Below are 15,998 nucleotides of genomic sequence, written 5' to 3'. Positions count from 1 at the left end.
CTGATCGGCTGTGTCTGGGTTCTGATCGGCTGTGTCTGGGTTCTGATCTGCTGTGGCTGGGTTCTGATCGGCTGTGGCTGGGTTCTGATCTGCTGTGTCTGGGTTCTGATCTGCTGTGGCTAGGTTCTGATCGGCTGTGGCTGGGTTCTGATCTGCTGTGGCTGGGTTCTGATCGGCTGTGTCTGTGTTCTGATCTGCTGTGGCTAGGTTCTGATCGGCTGTGGCTAGGTTCTGATCGGCTGTGGCTGGGTTCTGATCTGCTGTGTCTGGGTTTTGATCGGCTGTGTCTGGATTCTGATCGGCTGTGTCTGGGTTCTGATCTGCTGTGTCTGGGTTCTGATCGTCTGTGTCTGGGTTCTGATCTGCTGTGGCTAGGTTCTGATCGGCTGTGGCTGGGTTCTGATCGGCTGTGTCTGGGTTCTGATCTGCTGTGGCTGGGTTCTGATCGGCTGTGGCTGGGTTCTGATCGGCTGTGTCTGGATTCTGATCGGCTGTGTCTGGGTTCTGATCTGCTGTGGCTGGGTTCTGATCGGCTGTGGCTGGGTTCTGATCCGCTGTGGCTGGGTTCTGATCTGCTGTGGCTGGGTTCTGATCGGCTGTGGCTGGGTTCTGATCTGCTGTGGCTGGGTTCCGATCGGCTGTGGCTGGGTTCTGATCGGCTGTGTCTGGGTTCTGATCTGCTGTGTCTGGGTTCTGATCAGCTGTGGCTGGGTTCTGATCTGCTGTGGCTGGGTTCCGATCAGCTGTGGCTGGGTTCTGATCAGCTGTGTCTGGGTTCTGATCTGTTGTGTCTGGGTTCTGATCGGCTGTGGCTGGGTTCTGATGGGCTGTGGCTGGGTTCTGATCTGCTGTGGCTGGGTTCTGATCAGCTGTGGCTGGGTTCTGATCAGCTGTGGCTGGGTTCTGATCAGCTGTGGCTGGGTTCTGAACAGCTGTGGCTGGGTTCTGATCTGCTGTGTCTGGGTTCTGATCGGCTGTGGCTGGATTCTGATCGGCTGTGTCTGGGTTCTGATCTGCTGTGTCTGGGTTCTGATCTGCTGTGGCTGGGTTCTGATCGGCTGTGTCTGGGTTCTGATCGGCTGTGTCTGGGTTCTGATCTGCTGTGGCTGGGTTCTGATCGGCTGTGGCTGGGTTCTGATCGGCTGTGGCTGGGTTCTGATCGGCTGTGGCTGGGTTCTGATCGGCTGTGTCTGGGTTCTGATCTGCTGTGTCTGGGTTCTGATCCTCTGTGTCTGGGTTCTGATCTGCTGTGGCTGGTTCTGATCGGCTGTGGCTGGGTTCTGATCGGCTGTGTCTGGGTTCTGATCTGCTGTGGCTGGGTTCTGATCGGCTGTGGCTGGGTTCTGATCGGCTGTGTCTGGGTTCTGATCTGCTGTGTCTGGGTTCTGATCGGCTGTGTCTGGGTTCTGATCTGCTGTGGCTGGGTTCTGATCAGCTGTGGCTGGGTTCTGAACAGCTGTGTCTGGGTTCTGATCGGCTGTGTCTGGGTTCTGATCTGCTGTGGCTGGGTTCTGATCGGCTGTGGCTGGGTTCTGATCCGCTGTGGCTGGGTTCTGATCTGCTGTGGCTGGGTTCTGATCAGCTGTGGCTGGGTTCTGATCAGCTGTGTCTGGGTTCTGATCTGCTGTGGCTGGGTTCCGATCGGCTGTGGCTGGGTTCTGATCGGCTGTGGCTGGGTTCTGATCGGCTGTGGCTGGGTTCTGATCGGCTGTGTCTGGGTTCTGATCGGCTGTGTCTGGGTTCTGATCGGCTGTGTCTGGGTTCTGATCTGCTGTGTCTGGGTTCTGATCGGCTGTGGCTGGGTTCTGATCGGCTGTGGCTGGGTTCTGATCGGCTGTGGCTGGGTTCTGATCGGCTGTGGCTGGGTTCTGATCGGCTGTGTCTGGGTTCTGATCGGCTGTGGCTGGGTTCTGATCGGCTGTGGCTGGGTTCTGATCGGCTGTGGCTGGGTTCTGATCGGCTGTGGCTGGGTTCTGATCGGCTGTGGCTGGGTTCTGATCGGCTGTGGCTGGGTTCTGATCGGCTGTGGCTGGGTTCTGATCGGCTGTGGCTGGGTTCTGATCTGCTGTGTCTGGGTTCTGATCGGCTGTGGCTGGGTTCTGATCGGCTGTGGCTGGGTTCTGATCGGCTGTGTCTGGGTTCTGATCGGCTGTGGCTGGGTTCTGATCGGCTGTGTCTGGGTTCTGATCTGCTGTTGTTGGTTTTTTAAATTTAAAAAATATATATATTTTGAAGGAAGCTGTGGCTGGTTCTGACTTCCTGTTAGTTGGATAATACACAGGTACCATTTAGACATGGTTGGGCATCAGCAGTTTCTGTTGTTCTGTCATTCACTTGACAGTCACTCCATTCGCCATGTCAGCTGACATTTTATAGATTGCTAGGAAGGTTAGTTTGGCCATCTATCTATATCTGGTAGTAATCATGGCAGACTTCTGACCGGGCATGGGTTCTGATCGATTTCGTTAGTGACTCTGACCCAGATATCATATGAACATGACATGAGTCATGACAAAATGTTTAGTTTCTGAAATTTGCTTTAAAACTCCAAGAAAATGATCTCCACCCCTGATAAAATGAGTAGATCGCTGTGTCTACATTTTCTGCTGTGATGAAAAAAAAGGGGATAGATTTGCAGAAAATGTGCTTGGTTCTGATCGGCATCTTCTGCAGGCAAAATGTGTAGAATTGCAGGACATTAACTTTCAAATTGCAGATTTTTCTCTCCTCTGCCATGGGGGGTTACTCAAATGTTTTGCCCATGAGGTGGGGGGTTCCACAACCAGATCAATTCAAGAAACGGCCCTGGGTCTTCTTCTTACACGACCTGGGACGCATCTCAACGTTGTGTCTTACTCTCCTCCCTTCTAGGACTGATCTAAAAGAACCGGCTTCCATTCACTTTTCCTGTAATTTTGGATGAGTGGAAATGAAGGAGAGGAGATGAATAGCTGTGTAGCCACTATAGACTATTTAGATGTGCCCCTGAACTCCTGTTTACTGAACAGCTGTGTCTTCCGGTTGAGAATGGCCTTCAGACAGATTCTCCTACCACCCCAGCATCCACCAACCCTCCCTCTCCCCCAGGGCCCCATGAGCCTAAAGCGGAACAGGGTTCCTCTTCAAACACTCCGCCACAAGAATAAGGCTGGACGTTGGTCCACTTCAGGAATCGTAACGATCGTCTGTTGAAGAAGGTGTGGACCAAAGCGCCGCGTGGTAAGTGTTCATGCTTTTATTTCAACTGAACATCAAATAACAAAAATAACACAGAGAATAAAAATAACAAAAATAACAGAGAATAACAGAGAATAAAAATAACAAAAATACCAAAGAATTAAAATAACAAAAATAACAAAAATAACAGAGAATAAAAATAACAAAAATACCAAAAATACCAAATAATTAAAATAACAAAAATAACAAAAATAACAGAGAATAAAAATGACAAAAATAACAAAGAGAATAAACGAAAACCCGAAACAGTCCTGTCAGGTGCAGAGAGACACAAAACAGAAAATAACTACCCACAAAAACCCTGTGGGGAAAAAGCTACCTAAATATGGGTCCCAATCAGAGACAACGATAGACAGCTGTCCCTGATTGAGAACCATACCAGCTGACATACAAAAACATAGAAAAAGGCACATAGAATGCCCACCCAAATCACACCTGACCAAACCAAAATAGAGACATAAAAACCTTGTCTGGTTGATCATGAGTCTCCATCTTTGACACCAAGTGACTCCACATAATAACATGTTCTGCAGGTCTTGTTCAGTTTCTGCCATCAAAATAATATCATCAGCATATAAAAGCTTAGCTTAAAAGCCTTTCATCATCATATCTTACTCCAATATTTAACTGTTTAATTTCTTTATAAAATAATGATTTATTAACGAAGAAAACAAAGTCGGTGATAAGGTGTCTCCTTGTTTAACAACCGAGGGTATAGGGAAACTAATCTGTATGATATTCATTGTTATAAAGCCCTAGTCACTACCTGTTGTTATAAAGCCCTAGTCACTACCTCTGTTGTTATAAAGCCCTAGTCACTACCTGTTTTATAAACCCCTAGTCACTACCTCTGTTGTTATAAACCCCTAGTCACTACTTGTTGTTATAAAGCCCTAGTCACTACCTGTTGTTATAAACCCCTAGCCACTACCTGTTGTTATAACCCCTAGTCACTACCTGTTGTTATAAAGCCCTAGTCACTACCTGTTCCTATAAACCCCAAGTCACTACATGTTGTTATAAAGCCCTAGTTACTACCTCTGTTGTTTTAAGCCCTAGTCACTACCTGTTGTTATAACCCCTAGTCACTACCTGTTGTTATAAAGCCCTAGTCACTACCTGTTGTTATAAAGCCCTAGTCACTACCTGTTGTTATAACCCCAGTCACTACCTGTTGTTATAAACCCCTAGTCACTACCTGTTGTTATAAAGCCCTAGTCACCACCTCTTCAATAACCCCCACAGTCACTACCTGTTGTTATAAAGCCCTAGTCACTACCTGTTGTTATAAAGCCCTAGTCACTACCTGTTGTTATAACCCCTAGTCACTACCTGTTGTTATAAAGCCCTATTCACTACCTGTTGTTATAAACCCCTAGTCACTACTTGTTGTTATAAAGCCCTAGTCACTACCTCTGTTGTTATAACCCCTAGTCACTACCTGTTGTTATAAAGCCCTAGTCACTACCTGTTGTTATAAACCCCTAGTCACTACCTGTTGTTATAAACTCCTAGTCACTACCTGTGGTTATAAACCCCTAGTCACTACCTGTGGTTATAAACCCCAAGTCACTACCTCTGTTGTTATAAAGCCCTAGTCACTACCTGTTGTTATAAAGCCCTAGTCACTACCTCTGTTGTTATAAAGCCCTAGTCACTACCTGTTGTTATAAACCCCTAGTCAAATACCTGTTGTTATAAAGCCCTAGTCACTACCTGTTGTTATAAAGCCCTAGTCACTACCTCTGTTGTTAAAACCCCTAGTCACTACTTGTTGTTATAAACCCCTAGTCACTACCTGTTGTTATAAACCCCTAGTCACTGCCTGTTGTTATAAACCCCTAGTCACTACCTCTGTTGAGATAAAACCCAGTCACTACCTGTTGTCATAAAGCCCTAGTTACCACCTCTGTTGTTATAAAGCCCTAGTCACTACCTGTTATTATAACCCCTAGTCACTACCTGTTGTTATAAACCCCTAGTCACTACCTCTGTTGTTATAAACCCCTAGTCACTACCTGTTGTTATAAAGAGGTAGTGACTAGTGACTAGGGCTTTTGACCAAACCAAAATAGAGACATGGTCACTACCTGTTGTTATAAAGCCCTAGTCACTACCTCTGTTGTTATAAAGCCCTAGTCACTACCTGTTGTTATAAAGCCCTAGTCACTACCTGTTGTTATAACGCCCTAGTCACTACCTGTTGTTATAAAGCCCTAGTCACTACCTGTTGTTATAAAGCCCTAGTCACTACCTGTTGTTATAACGCCCTAGTCACTACCTGTTGTTATAAAGCCCTAGTCACTACCTGTTGTTATAAAGCCCTAGTCACTACCTGTTGTTATAAAGCCCTAGTCACTACCTCTGTTGTTATAAAGCCCTAGTCACTACCTGTTATAACCCCTAGTCACTACCTGTTGTTATAAAGCCCTAGTCACTACCTGTTGTTATAAAGCCCTAGTCACTACCTGTTGTTATAAAGCCCTAGTCACTACCTCTGTTGTTATAACCCCCTAGTCACTACCTGTTGTTATAACGCCCTAGTCACTACCTGTTGTTATAACGCCCTAGTCACTACCTGTTGTTATAAAGCCCTAGTCACTACCTGTTGTTATAAAGCCCTAGTCACTACCTGTTGTTATAAAGCCCTAGCCACTACCTGTTGTTATAAAGCCCTAGTCACTACCTCTGTTGTTATAAAGCCCTAGTCACTACCTGTTGTTATAAAGCCCTAGTCACTACCTGTTGTTATAACCCCCTAGTCACTACCTGTTGTTATAAAGCCCTAGCCACTACCTGTTGTTATAAAGCCCTAGTTACCACCTCTGTTGTTATAAAGCCCTAGTCACTACCTGTTGTTATAAAGCCCTAGCACTACCTGTTGTTATAAAGCCCTAGTCACTACCTCTGTTGTTATAAAGCCCTAGTCACTACCTGTTGTTATAAAGCCCTAGTTACCACCTCTGTTGTTATAAACCCCTAGCCACTACCTGTTGTTATAAACCCCTAGCCACTACCTGTTGTTATAAAGCCCTAGTCACTACCTCTGTTGTTATAAAGCCCTAGTCACTACCTGTTGTTATAAAGCCCTAGTCACTACCTCTGTTGTTATAAAGCCCTAGTCACTACCTGTGTTGTTATAAAGCCCTAGTCACTACCTGTTGTTATAACCCCTAGTCACTACCTGTTGTTATAAAGCCCTAGCCACTACCTGTTGTTATAAAGCCCTAGTTACCACCTCTGTTGTTATAAAGCCCTAGTCACTACCTGTTGTTATAAAGCCCTAGCCACTACCTGTTGTTATAAAGCCCTAGTCACTACCTCTGTTGTTATAAAGCCCTAGTCACTACCTGTTGTTATAAAGCCCTAGTTACCACCTCTGTTGTTAAAAGCCCTAGTCACTACCTGTTGTTATAAAGCCCTAGCCACTACCTGTTGTTATAAAGCCCTAGTCACTACCTGTTGTTATAGGCCTATGTGTTGATCATCTCTCTATATACAAGGTCTATGTGTTGATCATCTCTCTATATGACACCAGGTCTATGTGTTGATCATCTCTCTATATGACACCAGGTCTATGTGTTGATCATCTCTCTATATGACACCAGGTCTGTGTGTTGATCATCTCTCTGTATGACACCAGGTCTGTGTGTTGATCATCTCTCTATATGACACCAGGTCTGTGTGTTGATCATCTCTCTATATGACACCAGGTCTATGTGTTGATCATCTCTCTATATGACACCAGGTCTATGTGTTGATCATCTCTCTATATGACACCAGGTCTATGTTGATCATCTCTCTATATGACACCAGGTCTATGTTGATCATCTCTCTCTATATGACACCAGGTCTATGTGTTGATCATCTCTCTATATGACACCAGGTCTATGTTGATCATCTCTCTCTATATGACACCAGGTCTATGTTGATCATCTCTCTATATGACACCAGGTCTATGTGTTGATCATCTCTCTATATGACACCAGGTCTATGTTGATCATCTCTCTCTATATGACACCAGGTCTATGTGTTGATCATCTCTCTATACGACACCAGGTCTATTATGTGTTGATCATCTCTCTATATGACACCAGGTCTATGTGTTGATCATCTCTCTATATGACACCAGGTCTATATGTTGATCATCTCTCTGTATGACACCAGGTCTATGTGTTGATCATCTCTCTATATGACACCAGGTCTATATGTTGATCATCTCTCTATATGACACCAGGTCTATGTGTTGATCATCTCTCTATATGACACCAGGTCTATGTGTTGATCATCTCTCTATATGACACCAGGTCTATGTGTTGATCATCTCTCTATATGACACCAGGTCTATGTGTTGATCATCTCTCTGTATGACACCAGGTCTATGTGTTGATCATCTCTCTATATGACACCAGGTCTATGTGTTGATCATCTCTCTATATGACACCAGGTCTATGTGTTGATCATCTCTCTATATGACACCAGGTCTATGTGTTGATCATCTCTCTATATGACACCAGGTCTATGTGTTGATCATCTCTCTATATGACACCAGGTCTATGTGTTGATCATCTCTCTATATGACACCAGGTCTATGTTGATCATCTCTCTATATGACACCAGGTCTATGTGTTGATCATCTCTCTATATGACACCAGGTCTATGTGTTGATCATCTCTCTATACGACACCAGGTCTATGTGTTGATCATCTCTCTGTATGACACCAGGTCTATGTGTTGATCATCTCTCTATATGACACCAGGTCTATGTGTTGATCATCTCTCTATATGACACCAGGTCTATGTTGATCATCTCTCTATATGACACCAGGTCTATGTGTTGATCATCTCTCTGTATGACACCAGGTCTATGTGTTTATCATCTCTCTATATGACACCAGGTCTATGTTGATCATCTCTCTATATGACACCAGGTCTATGTGTTGATCATCTCTCTATATGACACCAGGTCTATGTTGATCATCTCTCTATACGACACCAGGTCTATGTTGATCATCTCTCTCTATATGACACCAGGTCTATGTGTTGATCATCTCTCTATATGACACCAGGTCTATGTGTTGATCATCTCTCTATATGACACCAGGTCTATGTGTTGATCATCTCTCTATATGACACCAGGTCTATGTGTTGATCATCTCTCTATATGACACCAGGTCTATGTGTTGATCATCTCTCTGTATGACACCAGGTCTATGTGTTGATCATCTCTCTCTATATGACACCAGGTCTATGTGTTGATCATCTCTCTATATGACACCAGGTCTATGTTGATCATCTCTCTATATGACACCAGGTCTATGTGTTGATCATCTCTCTATACGACACCAGGTCTATGTGTTGATCATCTCTCTATATGACACCAGGTCTATGTTGATCATCTCTCTATATGACACCAGGTCTATGTGTTGATCATCTCTCTATATGACACCAGGTCTATGTGTTGATCATCTCTCTATATGACACCAGGTCTATGTGTTGATCATCTCTCTATATGACACCAGGTCTATGTGTTGATCATCTCTCTATATGACACCAGGTCTATGTTGATCATCTCTCTATATGACACCAGGTCTATGTGTTGATCATCTCTCTATATGACACCAGGTCTATGTGTTGATCATCTCTCTATATGACACCAGGTCTATGTGTTGATCATCTCTCTATACGACACCAGGTCTATGTGTTGATCATCTCTCTATATGACACCAGGTCTATGTTGATCATCTCTCTATATGACACCAGGTCTATGTGTTGATCATCTCTCTATACGACACCAGGTCTATGTGTTGATCATCTCTCTATATGACACCAGGTCTATGTGTTGATCATCTCTCTATACGACACCAGGTCTATGTGTTGATCATCTCTCTATATGACACCAGGTCTATGTTGATCATCTCTCTATACGACACCAGGTCTATGTGTTGATCATCTCTCTATATGACACCAGGTCTATGTTGATCATCTCTCTATACGACACCAGGTCTATGTGTTGATCATCTCTCTATATGACACCAGGTCTATGTGTTGATCATCTCTCTATATGACACCAGGTCTATGTGTTGATCATCTCTCTATATGACACCAGGTCTATGTGTTGATCATCTCTCTATATGACACCAGGTCTATGTTGATCATCTCTCTATATGACACCAGGTCTATGTGTTGATCATCTCTCTATATGACACCAGGTCTATGTGTTGATCATCTCTCTATATGACACCAGGTCTATGTTGATCATCTCTCTATATGACACCAGGTCTATGTGTTGATCATCTCTCTCTATATGACACCAGGTCTATGTTGATCATCTCTCTATACGACACCAGGTCTATGTGTTGATCATCTCTCTATATGACACCAGGTCTATGTTGATCATCTCTCTGTATGACACCAGGTCTATGTGTTGATCATCTCTCTATATGACACCAGGCCTATGTGTTGATCATCTCTCTATATGACACCAGGTCTATGTGTTGATCATCTCTCTATATGACACCAGGTCTATGTGTTGATCATCTCTCTATATGACACCAGGTCTATGTGTTTATCATCTCTCAGTACGACACCAGGTCTATGTGTTGATCATCTCTCTATATGACACCAGGTCTATGTTGATCATCTCTCTATATGACACCAGGTCTATGTGTTGATCATCTCTCTATATGACACCAGGTCTATGTTGATCATCTCTCTATATGACACCAGGTCTATGTGTTGATCATCTCTCTATATGACACCAGGTCTATGTGTTGATCATCTCTCTATATGACACCAGGTCTATGTGTTGATCATCTCTCTATATGACACCAGGTCTATGTGTTGATCATCTCTCTATATGACACCAGGTCTATGTGTTGATCATCTCTCTATATGACACCAGGTCTATGTGTTGATCATCTCTCTCTATATGACACCAGGTCTATGTTGATCATCTCTCTATATGACACCAGGTCTATGTGTTGATCATCTCTCTATATGACACCAGGTCTATGTGTTGATCATCTCTCTATATGACACCAGGTCTATGTGTTGATCATCTCTCTATATGACACCAGGTCTATGTGTTGATCATCTCTCTATATGACACCAGGTCTATGTGTTGATCATCTCTCAGTACGACACCAGGTCTATGTGTTGATCATCTCTCTATATGACACCAGGTCTATGTTGATCATCTCTCTGTATGACACCAGGTCTATGTGTTGATCATCTCTCTATACGACACCAGGTCTATGTTGATCATCTCTCTATACGACACCAGGTCTATGTGTTGATCATCTCTCTATATGACACCAGGTCTATGTGTTGATCATCTCTCTCTATGACACCAGGTCTATGTGTTGATCATCTCTCTATATGACACCAGGTCTATGTGTTGATCATCTCTCTGTACGACACCAGGTCTATGTGTTGATCATCTCTCTATATGACACCAGGTCTGTGTGTTGATCATCTCTCTATATGACACCAGGTCTATGTGTTGATCATCTCTCTATACGACACCAGGTCTATATGTTGATCATCTCTCTATATGACACTAGGTCTATGTTGATCATCTCTCTGTATGACACCAGGTCTATGTTGATCATCTCTCTGTATGACACCAGGTCTATGTTGATCATCTCTCTATATGACACCAGGTCTATGTGTTGATCATCTCTCTATACGACACCAGGTCTATATGTTGATCATCTCTCTATATGACACCAGGTCTATGTTGATCATCTCTCTGTATGACACTAGGTCTATGTTGATCATCTCTCTGTATGACACCAGGTCTATGTTGATCATCTCTCTATACGACACCAGGTCTATGTGTTGATCATCTCTCTATACGACACCAGGTCTATATGTTGATCATCTCTCTATATGACACTAGGTCTATGTTGATCATCTCTCTATACGACACCAGGTCTATGTGTTGATCATCTCTCTATATGACACTAGGTCTATGTTGATCATCTCTCTGTATGACACCAGGTCTATGTGTTGATCATCTCTCTATATGACACCAGGTCTATGTTGATCATCTCTCTGTACGACACCAGGTCTATGTTGATCATCTCTCTATACGACACCAGGTCTATGTGTTGATCATCTCTCTATATGACACCAGGTCTATGTGTTGATCATCTCTCTATATGACACCAGGTCTATGTGTGATCATCTCTCTGTATGACACCAGGTCTATGTTGATCATCTCTCTGTACGACACCAGGCCTATGTGTATTAATCATCTCTGTGTGCTGATAATGTCAAAGTGGATTTTTAAAAAAACAATTTACCCCCAAAAAAGCTCAAAATGTATTGAGTCAATAAGTATTCAGTCCGTTTGTTATTTTAGCTAAAATACGTTCAGGAGTAAAAATGTGCTTTACAAATCACAAAGAAAGTTGCATGGACTCTGATAACAATAGTAGTAGTGTTGAATGACTTCCTCATCTCTGTGGCCCACACATACAGATCTGTAAGGTCCCTCAGTCGAGCAGGACATTTCAAGCAAAGATTCAACCACTGCCTCACACTTAATGGCACTTAATGGTAGATGGGTATAATTATTTTTATTTTTAAAGCAGATATTGAATATGCCTTTGAGCATGGTGAAGTTATTAATTACACTTTGAATTTCGTCCTTCCTAACTCAGTTGCCGGAGATGAAAGAAACCGCTCAGGGATTTCACTACGAGGCCATTGGTCATTTCAAAAAAGTTAAGAGTTTAATGGCTGTGATAGGAGAAGTCTGAGGATGGATAAACAATACTGTATTAACTCCACAATACTAACCTAATTGACAAGAAGGAAGCCTGTACAGAATTAAAAAAACGTACAAAACCTTCATCCTGTTTGCAACAAGACACTAAAGTAATACTGCAAATAATGTGGCAAAGAAATGACATTTTAGTCCGAAATACAAAAGTTTGGTGCAAAAGTACCACTCTCAATATGTTCAAGCATGGTGGTTGGTGGCTGCATCATGTTATGGGTACATTTGAATCACACTTTGTAACACAACAACATGTCAAGGGGTGTGAATAGTTTCTGAAGGCACTGCTTAAAGACCTAGTTTTCTTCATCTCCCTTCATGTCCCGTCTCTCTTTCCCTCTCTCTCTCACTTTGGTTGTTCCTCTCTAGTGATCTGGGGCACGTTAACAAGAGACTGTGAACTGAGGCACGTTGATAAGAGACTAGTGAACTGAGACTAGTGAACCGAGGCACGTTGATAAGAGACTAGTGAACTGAGGCACGTCTATAAGAGACTAGTGAACTGAGGCACGTTGATAAGAGACTAGTGAACTGAGACTAGTGAACTGAGGCACGTTGATAAGAGACTAGTGAACTGAGGCACGTCTATAAGAGACTAGTGAACTGAGGCACGTTGATAAGAGACTAGTGAACTGAGGCACGTTGATAAGAGACTAGTGAACTGAGACTAGTGAACTGAGGCACGTTGATAAGAGACTAGTGAACTGAGGCACGTTGATAAGAGACTAGTGAACTGAGACTAGTGAACTGAGACTAGTGAACCGAGGCACGTTGATAAGAGACTAGTGAACTGAGACTAGTGAACCGAGGCACGTTGATAAGAGACTAGTGAACTGAGGCACGTCTATAAGAGACTAGTGAACTGAGGCACGTTGATAAGAGACTAGTGAACTGAGGCACGTTGATAAGAGACTAGTGAACTGAGACTAGTGAACTGAGGCACGTTGATAAGAGACTAGTGAACTGAGGCACGTTGATAAGAGACTAGTGAACTGAGACTAGTGAACTGAGGCACGTTGATAAGAGACTAGTGAACTGAGGCACGTCTATAAGAGACTAGTGAACTGAGACTAGTGAACTGAGACTAGTGAACTGAGACTAGTGAACTGAGGCACGTCTATAAGAGACTAGTGAACTGAGACTAGTGAACTGAGGCACATTGATAAGAGACTAGTGAACTGAGGCACGTCTATAAGAGACTAGTGAACTGAGGCACGTTGATAAGAGACTAGTGAACTGAGGCACGTTGATATGAGACTAGTGAACTGAGACACGTTGATAAGAGACAAGTGAACTGAGGCAGGTCTATAAGAGACTAGTGAACTGAGGCACGTCTATAAGAGACTAGTGAACTGAGGCACGTCTATAAGAGACTAGTGAACTGAGGCACGTTGATAAGAGACTAGTGAACTGAGGCACGTTGATAAGAGACTAGTGAACTGAGGCACGTCTATAAGAGACTAGTGATCTGAGGCACGTTAACAAGAGACGTGTGAACTGAGGCACGTTGATAAGAGACTAGTGAACTGAGACACGTTGATAAGAGACTAGTGATCTGAGGCACGTCTATAAGAGACTAGTGAACTGAGGCACGTCTATAAGAGACTAGTGAACTGAGGCACGTTGATAAGAGACTAGTGATCTGAGGCACGTTAACAAGAGACGTGTGAACTGAGGCACGTTGATAAGAGACTAGTGAACTGAGGCACGTCTATAAGAGACTAGTGATCTGAGGCACGTTGATAAGAGACTAGTGAACTGAGGCACGTTGATAAGAGACTAGTGAACTGAGGCACGTCTATAAGAGACTAGTGAACTGAGACTACTGAACTGAGACACGTTGATATGAGACTAGTGAACTGAGGCACGTCTATAAGAGACTAGTGAACTGAGGCACGTCTATAAGAGACTAGTGAACTGAGGCATGTTGATAAAAGACTAGTGAACTGAGGCACATTGATAAGAGACTAGTGAACTGAGGCACGTCTATAAGAGACTAGTGAACTGAGGCACGTTGATAAGAGACTAGTGAACTGAGGCACGTCTATAAGAGACTAGTGAACTGAGACTAGTGAACTGAGACTAGTGAACTGAGGCACGTTGATAAGAGACTAGTGAACTGAGGCACGTTGATAAGAGACTAGTGAACTGAGGCACGTCTATAAGAGACTAGTGAACTGAGGCACGTCTATAAGAGACTGGTGAACTGAGGCACGTCTATAAGAGACTAGTGAACTGAGGCACGTTGATAAGAGACTAGTGAACTGAGGCACGTTTATAAGAGACTAGTGAACTGAGCCACGTCTATAAGAGACTAGTGAACTGAGGCACGTTGATAAGAGACTAGTGAACTGAGGCACGTCTATAAGAGACTAGTGAACTGAGACTAGTGAACTGAGGCACGTTGATAAGAGACTAGTGAACTGAGACACGTCTATAAGAGACTAGTGAACTGAGACTAGTGAACTGAGGCACGTCTATAAGAGACTAGTGAACTGAGGCACGTCTATAAGAGACTAGTGAACTGAGGCACGTCTATAAGAGACTAGTGAACTGAGGCACGTTGATAAGAGACTAGTGAACTGAGGCACGTTGATAAGAGACTAGTGAACTGAGGCACGTTGATAAGAGACTAGTGAACTGAGGCACGTTGATAAGAGACTAGTGAACTGAGGCACGTCTATAAGAGACTAGTGAACTGAGGCACGTCTATAAGAGACTAGTGAACTGAGGCACGTCTATAAGAGACTAGTGAACTGAGACTAGTGAACTGAGGCACGTTGATAAGAGACTAGTGAACTGAGGCACGTTGATAAGAGACTAGTGAACTGAGGCACGTCTATAAGAGACTAGTGAACTGAGACTAGTGAACTGAGACTAGTGAACTGAGGCACGTTGATATGAGACTAGTGAACTGAGACACGTTGATAAGAGACAAGTGAACTGAGGCACGTCTATAAGAGACTAGTGAACTGAGGCACGTTGATAAGAGACTAGTGAACTGAGGCACGTCTATAAGAGACTAGTGAACTGAGGCACGTCTATAAGAGACTAGTGAACTGAGGCACGTTGATAAGAGACAAGTGAACTGAGGCACGTCTATAAGAGACTAGTGAACTGAGGCACGTTGATAAGAGACTACTGAACTGAGGCACGTTGATAAGAAACTAGTGAACTGAGGCACGTTGATAAGAGACTAGTGAACTGAGGCACGTTGATAAGAGACTAGTGAACTGAGGCACGTTGATAAGAGACTAGTGAACTGAGGCACGTCTATAAGAGACTAGTGAACTGAGGCACGTTGATAAGAGACTAGTGAACTGAGGCACGTTGATAAGAGACTAGTGAACTGAGGCACGTTGATAAGAGACTAGTGAACTGAGGCACGTTGATAAGAGACTAGTGAACTGAGGCACGTCTATAAGAGACTAGTGAACTGAGGCACGTTGATAAGAGACTAGTGAACTGAGGCACGTTGATAAGAGACTAGTGAACTGAGGCACGTCTATAAGAGACTAGTGAACTGAGGCACGTCTATAAGAGACTAGTGAACTGAGGCATGTTGATAAGAGACTAGTGAACTGAGGCATGTTGATAAGAGACTAGTGAACTGAGACTAGTGAACTGAGGCACGTTGATAAGAGACTAGTGAACTGAGGCACGTCTATAAGAGACTAGTGAACTGAGGCACGTCTATAAGAGACTAGTGAACTGAGGCACGTCTATAAGAGACTAGTGAACTGAGGCACGTCTATAAGAGACTAGTGAACTGAGGCACGTCTATAAGAGACTAGTGAACTGAGGCACGTCTATAAGAGACTAGTGAACTGAGGCACGTCTATAAGAGACTAGTGAACTGAGGCATGTTGATAAGAAACTAGTGAACTGAGACACGTTGATAAGAGACTAGTGAACTGAGGCACGTCTATAAGAGACTAGTGAACTGAGGCACGTCTATAAGAGACTAGTGAAC

The 15,998-nt window shown here is 43.6% G+C and overlaps 1 long non-coding RNA gene across 1 annotated transcript; it reads right to left on the bottom strand.

Moving 5' to 3' along the window:
- Positions 1 to 5,432: 5,432 nt before the first annotated feature.
- Positions 5,433 to 5,876, bottom strand: LOC127931183 (uncharacterized). The gene is made up of 3 exons (XR_008140537.1): positions 5,816 to 5,876; positions 5,652 to 5,732; positions 5,433 to 5,599 (listed from the first exon to the last, which is right to left on the bottom strand). It is a non-coding gene; the product is annotated as an uncharacterized LOC127931183 (long non-coding RNA).
- Positions 5,877 to 15,998: the final 10,122 nt, after the last annotated feature.

Source organism: Oncorhynchus keta, chromosome 1 (assembly GCF_023373465.1).
Source record: "Oncorhynchus keta strain PuntledgeMale-10-30-2019 chromosome 1, Oket_V2, whole genome shotgun sequence".
In the NCBI taxonomy this organism is placed as follows: Eukaryota; Metazoa; Chordata; class Actinopteri; order Salmoniformes; family Salmonidae; genus Oncorhynchus; species Oncorhynchus keta.
This window is presented reverse-complemented; position numbering and strand designations above follow the sequence as displayed.